The sequence below is a fragment of the Amphiura filiformis genome, chromosome 2, assembly GCF_039555335.1.
Source record: "Amphiura filiformis chromosome 2, Afil_fr2py, whole genome shotgun sequence".
NCBI lineage: Eukaryota > Metazoa > Echinodermata > Ophiuroidea > Amphilepidida > Amphiuridae > Amphiura > Amphiura filiformis.
Window position 1 is genome coordinate 84,316,204 of NC_092629.1, and position 13,204 is coordinate 84,329,407.

Below are 13,204 nucleotides of genomic sequence, written 5' to 3' on the forward strand. Positions count from 1 at the left end.
TATATACAATAATGAAATCAAATAAAGATTACATCACATCACATCACATCACATTACATTACATTACATCACATTACGTCACATTATGAAATCCTAATACATGACCTGACATGACATGTATTAGTTCAGTAATGAAATCCTAAAGGATTACAATGCAGTACATTACATGTACATTAAAGTATATACATACAGTAATAAAATCCAAAAAAGATTACTTGACATTACATTACATTATTACATTAGGCCTACATTAAATTACATTATATTATATTACATTACATTACATTACGTCACATAATGTACAATAATGAAATCCTAAAGGATTACATTACATTACATTATTAACATTTTATATAAAGTAATGAAATCCAAAAAGGATTACAATACAGTACATTACATTAAAGTATATACATACAGTAATGAAATCCAAAAAAGATTTCTTTACATTACATTACATTATTACATTACATTACATCACATTACATTACATTACATTACATTACGTCACATTACATTACATTACATTACATTACATTACATTACATTACGTCACATTACATTATATTACATTACATTACATTACATTACATTACATTACATTACATTACATTACATTACATTACATTACATTACATTAATGTACAGTTATGAAATCCGAAAGAATTGCAAAACATTACATTACATGCAGTAATGAAGTCAAAAAGGATTAAAATTACATAACATTATGTAAAATAATGAATTCGAAAAAAATACATTACATCACATCACATCACATCACATTACATTACATTGCATTACATCACATAGCGTAAAATAATGAAATCCTAAAAGGATTTCATTACATTACATTACTAGTATATTGTATAAAGTAATGAAATCCAAAAAAGATTACAACACAGTACATTACATTAAAGTATATACATACAGTAATGAAACCCAAAAAAGATTTCTTTACATTACATTACATTATTACATTACATTATTACATTACATTACATTACATTACATTACATTACATTACATTACATTACATTACATTATATTATATTATATTACATTATAATTGATGATGATGATGATGATGATGGTGATGTTGATGACGATGGTGATGATGGTGATGATGATATTGATGATGATGATGATCAATCTACAGGGCACCCTGTAAATAAGGACAATTTAGATTAATTAATTAATTAATTAATTAATTAATTAAATTAATTAATATTAATTAATATTAATTAATGTTAATTAATATTAATTAATATTAATTAATATTAATTAATATTAATTAATTAATTATTGTTTTGTTTTGTTTTTGCTTAAAAATATAATAGTTTACTAATGTCAAGTCAATACTGTCATCCGTATAGCTGAATATCATTTATTTTATTTTCTGAAACGTTAATAGTTGGTAATAATCTTATAATTAAAAAAACATTCATAAAACCCGTAGTGCTATGTACCATATCTTAAACCTTAACCCTAACCATACATGTCGCTAATTAATTATCTATCTATCTATACTACTAAAATAATAAGCGGTCTCTGTCTATCTGTCTGTCTGTCTGTCTGTCCGGCTATGCGTTCCGCCGCGCTTCGACGCATCGAGCCGAAATTTCGGATATGGGTAGGTGACGGGAAAAGCATGTTGACCGGTGGTTTTCGAAGGGCCCCTCGAGGTCAAAAGGTCATCTAGGGGCAAAATACCCCAACTGGATAGCAAAAGCAGCAGCAAGTGGATACAAAGATGTGTAATGGGCAACTATGGACAAGTTTCATTCAGCTTTTGGCTGTCTGCCCAATTTGAAATACACTGTAATGTCTACCCAGAATGCATTGCTGCAAAGCTACAGGTGCACTATCTATCTACTATACTAAAATAATAAGCGGTCTCTGTCTGTCTATCTGTCTGTCTGTCCGGCTATGCGTTCCGCCGTGCTGCGACGCATCGATCCGATATTTGGGACATGGGTAGGTGCCGGAAAAAGCATGTTCACCGTGTGGTTTTGAAGGTCATCGGAGGTCAAGGTCAAAGGTCAAATTTTCAAACTTTGTCCCATCGGGCCCAAATTTGGTGGGTGGGACCCTTGATACAAGGGGAATATTATAGGGCGAAATAAAATCGAGGTCAACCGAGGGCAAAGGTCATTACGGAGGGTCAAATTTCAAACTTTGTCCGATCGGGCTCAAACTTGGTAGGTGGAATCCTTTATATGAGGGGAGCATGAAAAACATTATATGGAGGTCATCCGAGGTCAAAGGTCAAAGGTCATGGATTTCAAACTTTGTCCTGTCGGGCTCAAACTTGGTGGGTGGCATCCTCGATACGAGGGGAATATATATGCGCAAACAAAATTGAGGTCAGCCAGTGCTCTCACAGCATCAGGGCTCTCACAGCTGCAGGTGCACTAGTCTATACTAATAAAATAATAAGCGGTCTCTATCTGTGTATCTGTCTGTCTGTCTGTCCGGCTATGCGTTTCGCCGCGCTTCGACGCATCGTGCTGAAATTTTGGATATAGGTAGGTATTGGGAAAAGCATGTTGGGCATGTGGTTTTGAGGGTCATCGGAGGTCAAGGTCAAAGGTCAAAATTTCAAACTTTGTCCGATCGGGCCCAAATTTGGTGGGTGGAATCCTTGATAGGAGGGAAATATAATGCGCGAAATAAAATCAAGGTCAACCGAGGTCAAAGGTCATTACGGAGGGGTCAAATTTCAAACTTTGTCCGATCGGGCACAAACTTGGTGGGTCGAAACCTTCGTATGAGGGAAGCATGAAAAACATTATATGGAGGTCATCCGAGGTCAAAGGTCAAAGGTCATGGATTTCAAACTTTGTCCTATCGGGCTCAAAATTGGTGGGTGGAATCCTTGATGCGAGGGGAATATATGCGCAAAATAACATTGAGGTCAAACAAGGTCAAAGGTCATGTAGGGGCTAAATTTAAACTTTGCCCTATTGGGCTTAAACTTGATAGGTGGAATCCTTTGTATGAGGGGGCCAAAAAAAAAAATTACACCAAGGTCATCTCGGGTCAAACAGAAATGCTATCATGCCAGTGCTCTCACAGCATCAGGGCTCTCAGAGCTGCAGGTGCACTAGTACTAATAAAATAATAAGCGGTCTCTATCTGTCTATCTGTCTATCTATCTATCTATCTATCTATCTGTCTGTCTGTCCGGCTATGCGTTTCGCCGCACTTCGACGCATCGTGCTGAAATTTTGGATATAGATAGGTCTTGGGAAAAGCATGTTGGCCATGTGGTTTTGAAGGTCATCGGAGGTCAAGGTCAAAGGTCAAAATTTCAAACTTTGTCCGATCGGGCCCAAAATTGGTGGGTGGAATCCTTGATACGAGGGGAATATAATGCGCGAAATAAAATCGAGGTCAACCGAGGTCAAAGGTCATTACGGAGGGGTCAAATTTCAAACTTTGTCCGATCGGGCTTAAACTTGGTGGGTCGAAACCTTCGTATGAGGGGAGCATGAAAAACATTATATGGAGGTCATCCGAGGTCAAAGGTCAAAGGTCATGGATTTCAAACTTTGTCCTATCGGGCTCAAACTTGGTGGGTGGAATCCTTGATGCGAGGGGAATATATGCGCAAAACAAAATTGAGGTCAACCAAGGTCAAAGGTCATGTAATACTACTAAAATAATAAGCGGTCTCTGTCTATCTGTCTGTCTATCTGTCTGTCCGGCTATGCGTTCCGCCCGCGCTTGACGCTTCGTCGAGCCGAAATTTCGGATATGGGTAGGTGACAGGAAAAGCATGTTGACCGGGTGGTTTTCGAAGGGCCCCCTTGAGGTCAAAGGTCATCTAGGGGGCAAAATACCCCAACTGGATAGCAAAAGCAGCAGCAAGTGGATACAAAGATGTGTAATGGGCAACTATGGACAAGTTTCATTCAGCTTTTGGCTGTCTGCCCAATTTGAAATGCACTGTAATGTCTACCCAGAATGCATTGCTGCAAAGCTACAGGTGCACTAGTACTAATAAAATAATAAGCGGTCTCTATCTGTCTATCTGTGTATCTATCTATCTGTCTGTCTGTCTGTCCGGCTATGCGTTTCGCCGCACTTCAACGCATCGTGCTGAAATTTTGGATATAGATAGGTATTGGGAAAAGCATGTTGGCCATGTGGTTTTCAAGGTCATCGGAGGTCAAGGTCAAAGGTCAAAATTTCAAACTTTGTCCGATCGGGCCCAAACTTGGTGGGTGGGATCATTGATACGAGGGGAATATAATGCGTGAAATAAAATCGAGGTCAACCGAGGTCAAAGGTCATTACGGAGGGGTCAAATTTCAAACTTTGCCCGATCGGGCTCAAACTTGGTGGGTCGAAACCTTCGTATGAGGGGAGCATGAAAAACATTATATGGAGGTCATCCGAGGTTAAAGGTCAAAGGTCATGGATTTCAAACTTTGTCCTATCGGGCTCAAACTTGGTGGGTGGAATCCTTGATACGAGGGGAATATATGTGCAAAACAAAATTGAGGTCAACCGAGGTCAAAGGTCATGTAGGGGCTAAATTTAAACTTTGCCCTATTGAGCTTAAACTTGATAGGTGGAATCCTTCGTATGAGGGGAGCATGAAAAAATTACACCAAGGTCATCTGGGGTCAAACAGTATGGCTATCATGCCAGTGCTCTCACAGCATCAGGGCTCTCACAGCTGCAGGTGCACTAGTGAATTAAACAACAGGTGCATGCCCCTGCTCTACCGCATTCCATTCTCCGTCGGCGTCTTGGGCGGTGCACCAAAGTGAAACTTTATTTTCGTGTTATTACGCACGGAAACAAGTGCCATAGGAATGTTGGATATGAGTCGGATTGAATTAAAAGTCATTCTTACCCATCTATAACAACAGGTAAAATATTGCAGCAAATTGTAAGAAGATTCTTTTACTTTAAGTGTCGTCGGCTTGTTGTAATCTATTTCTGTTCACGTTTGAAACATTGGGCGCAGCAGACGATACGAAGTAATGCGGTCGCAAATGCAACGCAAACATTTCTCGAATAATTTTGTTATCCGAATCGGCTGCTTGTTAAAAAGTGTCTTCCGTAATTTCTATTCCAAAAACGTCGTGGAACGTTGCTCTATCGAGAACATATCACAGGAAAACTTGACCTGAACGATGCATGAAGAAGATTGGCACAAAACGTAAGTATTTTCGTTTTATTGTTTTTTAAATTATAGAGGTTTAGGCCCATAAATGGATTTGAGGATAGAACATACCCGAAAGCTCCCGGCACCGAGGTGCCTACGCTACGGTGAATGAAATGTTCCCAGAAAATGTACCGTACTGACCTGGCTAACTTGCTCATCTTCTCTGCCTGCATAAATAAACACGTCATACAAAATGTTAACTGCTGATACTTTTCTAATCAATTGATTGATTAAAATTTGTATAGCCCTGGAAATTATTCAGTAGGCCTAAGTATTGTTTCAGTTATTTTCTTCCAGCCGTGCCTCAAATTTTCAAATATTGAAATGTCGCGTCCAAGTTTAATTTAAAGGGGCCTTTTTCGAATCGCTTTGAGTGAAACTTAACGTCTATCGCATGATTTTTCAAGAGCGGCTGAGCTCCACGAATACCTGTGTGTTGTATCCGTAGCTAGCAGACTAAAGACAATCTGAGTTTTGCATCGATTTTCGTTAGGCATTTGGCACAAGATGGGAAAACATCTGTTGGTGAGTTTCTTTTTCATGTTTTTATATATTAATAAATCACTGTAAAATTTTACTTTAAATCATGAAATCAAAATAAAACACAAACTTATAGATTACAGATTTATTCGGTAAGGTGCGAGCGTACTAAGACCTTGGCCCAGGGTCGGATTTTCCTGGGGGGGGGGGGGCACTGCCCAGCAAACACAAAATGTTTTCGACATCATTCGCAAAAGGTTGTCAGAAAACGTTTAAATGTCGGGTTATATAAAGGGTATAAAAACGTTTCAATAACATTCCAAAAACATTTTTGAAAACTTGATCCAAACCATTCTAAACAGAATGTTATTTGGGGGTTGAAACAATATTTTGCGACAAATGTTTGCCCAAAATATTTGCAATAACGTTTTAAGAACGTTTCCATGACCTTTATATAATCCGACATTTAAATGTTATTAAAACGTTTTGAAAAAACATTTTAAGAACATGAACTGTGTTTGATGGGTGCAAATATTTTAACATAATGTTATTCACGTGTTCACAAAATATTTGGCAAACAAGGTTTGCAAAAATAGTTTACAATAACATTTTGAAAACATTTTAAAAATATTAATGTAGTGTGTTTTCATACAAAACGTTTTAAAACGTTTTCATGACCTTTATATAACCCGACATTTTAATGGTATTAAAACATTTTTACGTAAACCAAAATCCAATTATAATTTATTTAATTTTTAAATCGTTTTTTTGCTGGGTGGGCCAGGTCAAAATTTGAGGCCCATAACTCACCATAAGGTGATGTTGAGGTCCGTAGGGCGAGATGGGAAGCGCCCAACGCGAACCTTTCGGCTGTCGGCATTCACAGAAACTGACATGCAGAAATGGTACCAAACTTTGACACATAGGTCTACTGTGCAGATAGGAATTACAATTAAATACACCATATTTTTTGTCAAATATATTATTTATATTCAAGTATTTCAATATTAACAATGAAATAGGGAATATCTTCATTTGAGGCCCTTTTTGAAGATTCGGAGCCATGGGCCCGGGTCCATCTGGCCCAGTGGTAAATCCGGCCCTGTCTCTTATAGGCCCTATTAGTATTATATGGCCTACATGTTTCTGCCCAAAGCAGTATGTGTTGGAATTGGAACCTGAAACACGACTATTGGGCGGAATAATAACCGGATTGCCATGACAAATCATTCTGTCAAGTACTCTACATGTAATATTAATAGCTCAGGTTTGGGCTATGTTTTCCATGTTGCCACGAAGTTCTTACGGTACAAAATGCTCAATGTGTCTGCATGTCGGGCTAATGAATTATGCATTAGAAAAGAAAATGGCAGGGACGGTCATACATTCTTTATACGGGGTTGCAGTAAAATGTTTGCCTTGAAGAGTGATTATAAAAAATGTTTAACTTGATTCTGGACTTTGAAAAGAATATAAAGCTTTGAATGTGTAAAGTTTTTATTGTTTTAAAGAAGTTAATCTGAAATAGGGTATCTATGAAGAATTTTAGGGATATTTAGAGGGCCTGCACCCCCCCCCCCCCCGTCTTACAAAAATGTCGAATTTTTTTGTGAACGGCACCTAAATAGTTCAGCCTGAGACGAATATTTAGGGGAGACCGGGCAAAGTGGAACACGGGGCAAAGCGGAATACCCCCATTAACTTTTGTATATGCGGCCCTCAATCGCCAAGCTCATGTAATAAGAACATCACACTCATGCAGCATAATTTGTGACCGGAGGTGATCGAGTGTGGCTACTTTGTGTACTTAACCCTCTATCTTTTTAACCAATATCCCACGTGCGATATGTCAAACTTTTCCCCTGGTCATAAGGAACAAAAAAGTCAGTGGTCACATCTCTGTAGGACCATTGGTTAATGAGATATAGTCACTTTTTTGTACTTTGTGCACTTAACCCTCTATCTTTTTAACCAAATATACCACAGAGTCGTGCGATATGTCAAACTTTTCCTCTGGTCATAAGGAACAAAAACGTCAGTGGTCACATCTTTGTGGGATCATTGGTTAATGAGATATAGTCATTTTTTCTACTTTGTGCATTTAACCCTCTATCTTTTTAACCAAATATACCACAGAGTCGTGCGATATGTCAAACTTTTCCTCTGGTCATAAGGAACAAAAAAGTCAGTGGTCACATCTCTGTAGGATCATTGGTTAATGAGATATAGTCACTTTTTTCTACTTTGTGCATTTAACCCTTTATCATTTTAACCAAATATACCACAGAGTCGTGCGATATGTCAAACTTTTCCTCTGGTCATGAGGACCAAACAAGTCAGTGGTCGCATATCTGTAGGATCATTGGTTAATGAGATATAGTCACTTTTTTCTACTTTGTGCATTTAACCCTTTATCTTGTTAACCGAATATACCACAAAGTCGTGCGATATGTCAAACTTTTCCTCTGGTCATAAGGAACAAAAAAGTCAGTGGTCGCGCATCTGTACGATCATTGGTTAATGAGATATAGTCACTTTTTTCTACTTTGTGCATTTAACCCTTTATCTTGTTAACCAAACATACCACAGAGTCGTGCGATATGTCAAACTTTTCCTCTGGTCATAAGGAACAAAAAAGTCAGCGGTCACATCTTTGTAGGATCATTGGTTAATGAGATATAGTCACTTTTTTCTACTTTGTGCATTTAGCCCTCTATCTTTTAACCAAATATACCACAGAGTCGTGCGATATGTCAAACTTTTCCTCTGGTCATGAGGACCAAAAAAGTCAGTGGTCGCATATCTGTAGGATCGTTGGTTAATGAGATATAGTCACTTTTTTCTACTTTGTGCATTTAACCCTTTATCTTGTTAACCAAATATACCATAAAGTCGTGCGATATGTCAAACTTTTCCTCTGGTCATAAGGAACAAAAAGTCAGTGGTCGCGCATCTGTACGATCATTGGTTAATGAGATATAGTCACTTTTTCTACTTTGTGCATTTAACCCTTTATCTTGTTAACCAAACATACCACAGAGTCGTGCGATATGTCAAACTTTTCCTCTGGTCATAAGGAACAAAAAAGTCAGTGGTCGCGCATCTGTACGATCATTGGTTAATGAGATATAGTCACTTTTTTCCTACTTAGTGCATTTAACCCTCTATCTTGTTAACCAAATATACCACAGAGTCGTGCGATATGTCAAACTTTTCCTCTGGTCATAAGGAACAAAAAGTCAGTGGTCGCATATCTGTAGGATCATTGGTTAATGAGATATAGTCACTTTTTCTACTTTGTGCATTTAACCCTCTATCTTGTTAACCAAATATACCACAGAGTTGTGCGATATGTCAAACTTTTCTCTGGTCATAAGGGACAAAAAAGTCAGTGGTCGCATATCTGTAGGATCATTGGTTAATGAGATATAGTCACTTTTTCTACTTTGTGCATTTAACCCTCTATCTTGTTAACCAAATATACCACAGAGTCGTGCGATATGTCAAACTTTTCCTCTGGTCATAAGGAACAAAAAGTCAGTGGTCGCGCATCTGTACGATCATTGGTTAATGAGATATAGTTACTTTTTTGTACTTTGTGCACTTAACCCTCTATCTTTTTAACCAAATACAGTATCCCAGAGGCGTGCGATATGTCAAACTTTACCTCTGGTACGTGAAGACGGCCCGATTGGCGCGAGGTTCATATTGGTGCGTATGCACCAAATATGTATCTTGCCTTGCCTTGCTTCGTAATCCTGTTTGGGCTGGACAAAAAAATTGTTCCACTTTGCCCCGGTCTCCCTAGGTCAGCTAGGTATATTCGTCTCAGGTTAAGCTTACTGATTTTCTTTATTTTATTACTAGTATATTGTGAAAAACCAAGTAGCTGTGGTGTTAGCTCAATATGCTAGGAAAATATTATAACCGATGACCCCATGTTCACTTTGGCTAAATCAGCTGTATTTATGCTGATAAGGGTACGTAAAATGAGCACTCGACATCCGCCATCTTGGAGAAATTTGCGTCAATTAAATACGAGATTGTCAATTAAATACGGGGATAAGTCTGTTTCACTATTGAAGTAGTACCGACAAAGTTCGTCGTACACGCGTACGTACATTTTAGGCTAAGTGTTACTATGTGTATTGAAAATGCCTAGCAACTGTCACTCAAAGTTACGATGTGTCAATTAAACTGCCGAAAAGTGAATTCACTTTTATACAGGGATTGAATACGAAGGTGATTATTTAACTTAAAAAATGAGGGGTCAACCATGTCTGTAAGAAAAAAATTAGCAAAGTTATGGGCAAATATATTTTTCCAAATTCTGTGACCATCACTGATGGTACCTTACAATGAATTACTGTACAAAAAAGCAAGTACCCATTATGCAACATTTTTCAGCACAGCAATCAATTTGACAGAAAAGAGATTTTATTTGAAAAAATCTTACTATCTCTGTTTGATAACTTCTGTATCAAGGTGTACCAATTAACAGTTTTTGACTTTCAACCTGAAGTTTCTGGTGTCCAAATTTCAATTTTTTTTGTATTTCCTGCACAGTTATAAGCTATTTCTGTGGTCACAAGTTGGGAGTTGATTATCTATACGCATCCGGGGCACATGATACGTGATTATAGCCTAGTTTCCTTGTGTGTAGCCTTCTTTACTCAGTACGAAGGCTACATCATCAAAATGCAGAGTCCATCGATCATGTCAGTAAACGAATATTTTGTTTTGGGACTGATTATTCGGACTACCACCCGGCATGCAGGTATTCCTGCACACGAACGTAAATTTAGGCTAAAGCGTTACTATGGTACCAAAATCCGTAGCAAATGTCACTCAAACTGCCGATGTGTCAATTTAACTGCCGTGAAGTGACTTCACTTTTTATACACGAATTGAATACGAGTGTCACGACTCTGCTTTTATATTAATGACTAATTTTCTTTCCAAAATGAATACTTTTACGCATCTTGCATGAATAAAAAACTTTGTCTCAGGAACTTTTGGCTAAAAAGCTAAGTGCTATGCTTTTTTTTTCTTTTTTTTTTTTCAATCCTCTTTTAGGGGCTTTTTTTTATTCAGCAAGAACGCCACCCCAATTTTAGGCCTATATGCCTTACGAAAACGTAGTTCTAATCTAACTATTCTAACCGTCACTTCCTAAACCCATCACCCATGCTAACTAAATCCTAACTCTGACTTAAAACTAAAAATATGCTAGATAATTCAGAGCCTTAATCATTCAAACCCTTAAAAACTTGCAAAGTTCTGAAAAATCACGATCACATGGCGCAATCAGCGTTGATGAAGTAATTTTCATTTCACAATTAGCTAGGCTTATACTATCGGTGTTGCACTTCATTTATTCTGATGTCGGTGTTGAAGAACTATTCGATTTATTATTTTTTGAATTATTGATCAAATAAGCCATTGATATATCTGAGAGTGCTATCGGCATTGATGCAAAAGTTTTCATTTGATCAATCAGCTGTGCTGATATTGGTGTTGAAGAACAATTTGATCGATTATAAGCAAGCTGTCTACTGCTGATATCGGCGTTGATAAAGTAGTTGTCTTTCTTGATAAATAAGCTATGCTGATATTCGTGTTGAAGAACTATTCGATTGATTATAAGTAAGCTATCTATCAATGACCAAACTCTATAGTTTTATATTTGAGCATGATCACTTCTGTAAGGTCATGGGAAATTATGTAAATTGGCTTGTATATAATTATTTGATGTTGCATTTCGGCTCACGCACTTTTTTTGTACCCACTATTTCACAAAGTCCCTGTACTCTGATTTCCCCATGACATTTTGCTGGTATGTTAAACACTTAAAACAAATAATTATAGTACTTACCTCCGATTTTGGAGACGCGCATATGTCTTAATGTATGTCGACTATGCCAACAATCCGGTGTGGTTTTACCGTAGGTTGGAAAAGTCTATTTCCTTTCGCTATTTTGCCAATCAAAATTCATAAATTGTCCAACTTTTTTTTTACAAAAAAGAGTTCTGCAACCACTCCGGCAGCAATGAAAACCAAATTTATGTGTATTCAGTGCGTGCTTTGTGTTTAGTTTATTGTCAAGTTCTGCTCCTATAGAAAAGTTATTTTTTAAATTTATTTGGAGTGGTGGTAACGATAGGGTTAAAAGAAAATATATGTGTTCTGATTATTCAGTTGCTGGCTTACGAATGATTAATCCATACATTTTTGCCATTGCTCAGAAGATTTCATGGGTTAAACGTTTATTAGATAATAATTATGAAAGTACATGGAAAACCATTGAGCTTTTGGCTTTGGAATCTTTTCATCCAGATACAGATATTTTATGGAAATCTTTTGCCCCTGGGAGTATTCTTCGTAAGCTGGGCAATACTCAACTGGCTGATGCCATTAGAACATGGTACATTTACAGAGATAAAGCAGTGTTTAATACCTGGGATATTAAATTTTCTGATTTGGGTGCTTTGCAGTACTTATGGTTTAATTCTAGACTCGATCCAAATCGAAACAGTATTTTTACTCAGATGAATGGTTTGACAAAGGCATTTGCAATATCATTGACCTTTTAAATATTGATGGGCCTCAACCTATTGTTCTTACATTTGATCAGTTGATTGAGAAATTTGGTATATCTCATAAAGATAAGAGATTTTATAATTTTCTTATTAAGAATATTCCATGTGAGTGGTTGGAGTATCCTAATATTCAAAATGATGATGTTTTTGAATTATTTGTGAAGAAGTTAATTGATGTTCCAAAAGTTCCTAAATATGCTTATTCGTTGATGTTGGACAAGTGCCTTCCAGATAAACAAATTTCCTCCTGGGAAACTTTTGCGGGCTTCACTGTGGATTCTGAGGATTGGGAAGAAATTCATCTTAGGAATTTCAAATGTTCCATTAGTTCCAAATTACGTTCATTTTATTTCAAATTTTTTCATGATGCCATTGCATTTAATGATTTTTTACTTAAAATCAAAAGGAAAAATTCTCCCAATTGTGCTTTTTGTGATAAAGCTCCAGAAACTTCCTCCCACATTTTTTGCAATTGTGATATTGTTAAACCTATTTGGGAGGCGCTTGTTCAAGTTATCAAAGTTAAACATGACATTGATTTTGATTTGTCAACATTTGATAAATTATTTGGAGTGCCCCTAGATAAATATATCACTTACATTTGCTTATGTTTGAAATATCATATCTATCTGTGTAAATTTCAAGACAAAAAACCTACTTTCGTTTCATTTAAAACTTTTCTGAATGTTCTTAAAGATACGGAATATTGCTAAGAGGAAAGGTAAATTATCTGTGCATTTTAAAAAATGGAGATTTGAATTGTAACTCTCTAACTTTTCACTTGTACACTGTATAATGTTTTAGTTGTACCACTGTAATCTATTTTTGTATGCTGCTTTTTTTGCTTTTTCCATGTGATTTCTTGTGATTTCTTTGTGATTTCTTTTTGTGATTTGTTCTGATAATAAAAATACAGTTTTGAACCAAAATTCCTTGAAATGTATATTC